Here is a 2,286-nt window from a genome sequence, read left to right on the forward strand (position 1 = left end):
CTGCCGACCTTTTGTTCGATAAGCTCAGCGTCTTAGCCACTGAGCCACCGCATCCCTTTTAATTAAACTAGACATCCCCAATTCACGCAACTGTTCTTTGTCTGTTTTAGCCTCCAGCCCCTTAATCATCTTTGTTGCTCTTCTCTGCACTCTTTCCAGAGTCTCAACGTCTTTTTTTATATTGTGGCGACCAAAACCCAGTCACTTTTACGTACCTTGTACATAGCAGATGCTGATCAGCAGAACTGTTAGGACAAAAACCTTCATTTTGGCACAAGCTTTGCCTTCACCGTACTTCTGGAGAGAAAAGGAGATTGGGTCGTTTGCGGAGAAGAAAGAGAAACAGACAGAGAAGGGGGGGAAAAAATATCAGGTTTAATGTCATTCCTTGCCTAGCTCATCCACCGTTCCTTCTTTTGCAAATGTATGACTCAAATCAGTTGAATTTCGGATTATTTTTTTTCTAATGCCATCACAGGGACTAGAAGCTTTGGTTCTCGAAATAACAATTGGTTGCAACAGTTGATTGCTTACCTGCCCCATATTTAGCAAAGTTTAATACATATATTAAAATTTAGAAAGATAGATAGATAGATAGATAGATAGATAGATAGATAGATAGATAGATAGATAGATAGATAGATATAATAAATAGAAGATAGATGATAGGTAGGTAGATAGATAGATAGATAGATAGATAGATAGATAGATAGATAGATAGATGGATAGACAGAGACAGACAGACAGACAGACAGATAGAAAGATACAGATACAGATACAGATAATAAGTAGAAGGTAGGTAGGTAGGTAGGTAGGTAGGTAGGTAGGTAGGTAGATAGATAGATAGATAGATAGATAGATAGATAGATAGATAGATAGATAGATAGACAGACAGACAGACAGATAGATAGATGGATGATAGATAGATAATAAATAAAAGAGTTTAAAAATAGATATAGATAATAGATAAATGATAGATAATAAATAGAAAGAAGGAAAGAAATACAGACAGATAAATAGAAAGATAGACAGACAGATAGATGAGAGATCGATAGATTTATATTTTAAGAGACTTGTTTCTTTTCATTTTTTAAAAGAAAAGACTTTGATGCTTACCTGCGTGAGGGATTTCAAAGAGAATATCTGGAGAAGAAATGTGTTTTAATTAAGAGTCGAAGAATTTTTATACCCTCTCCTAAAAGTACAGCCCCTCTCGCTGATCTTTCCTAAAAACCATTGGCCCTTGTGCCCCCTTCCCCTCCCTGCCTAACCCAGCCACCCCCCCCCCCCACCATCAATTCTCTTGGGAACCCGACAATTGCTGTTTGTGTAATTCTTGTGTAAGCAGATTTGTCTCTGTGTGGTGTGTAAACAGTTATCTTCTTTCCGCGTGTGCACACTCACTTCAACGATAACGTTCTGCTCAAACCAGAAAACGAAGGTTTACCAGGGGGCAAAGCACAGATTGAAATCTAGCAATTCTCCTGTTTTCAGCCTTTGCGGAATATGTGTCTCCTAAAGGACATCTAGACTGGCTCCCTCGAGCTACTACGAGGAAAAAAAAACCAGTATGGAGAAAATACAGGTATTTCTGAGAATAACCAAGTTGGAAGGGACCTTAGAGGTCTTCTAGTCCGACCCCCTGAAACCGCTCAACTTACTATTCAATTTAGTGACCCTTCAAAGTTGTGACAGCAACTGGAAAAAGTAACTTACGACCGTTTTTCAGGCTTACGACCATTGTAGCTTCCCTGCGGTCACATAATCAAAGGTCAAACGCTGGGCAAAGTGACTCGTATTTATGACGGTCTCAGCATCCCGGGGTCACGTGATTGCCTTTGATGATCTTCTGACCAACAAACTCAAGGGGAAAGCCCGATTCACTTAACAACCGCGTGACTAATTTAACCGCTGCGGCAATCCCTTAAACCAGGGGTCTCCAAACCTTGGCAACTTTAAGACTTGTGAACTTCAACTCCCAGAATTCCTCAGCCAGCTTTGCTTTGCCGGCTGAGGAACTCTGGGAGTCGAAGTCCACAAGTCTTAAAGTTGCCAAGGTCGGAGACCTCTGCCTTAAACAACGGTGACAAGAATGGTCGTGAAATAGAATAGAATAGAATAGAATAGAATAGAAGAATAGAATAGAATAGAATAGAATAGAATAGAATAGAATAGAATAGAATAGAATAGAATAGAATAGAATTTTTATTGGCCAAGTGTGACTGGACACACAAGGAATTTGTCTTGGTGCATATGCTCTCAGTGTACATAAAAGAAAAGATACCT

This window comes from Ahaetulla prasina, chromosome 17 (genome assembly GCF_028640845.1).
Source record: "Ahaetulla prasina isolate Xishuangbanna chromosome 17, ASM2864084v1, whole genome shotgun sequence".
Classification (NCBI taxonomy): domain Eukaryota; kingdom Metazoa; phylum Chordata; class Lepidosauria; order Squamata; family Colubridae; genus Ahaetulla; species Ahaetulla prasina.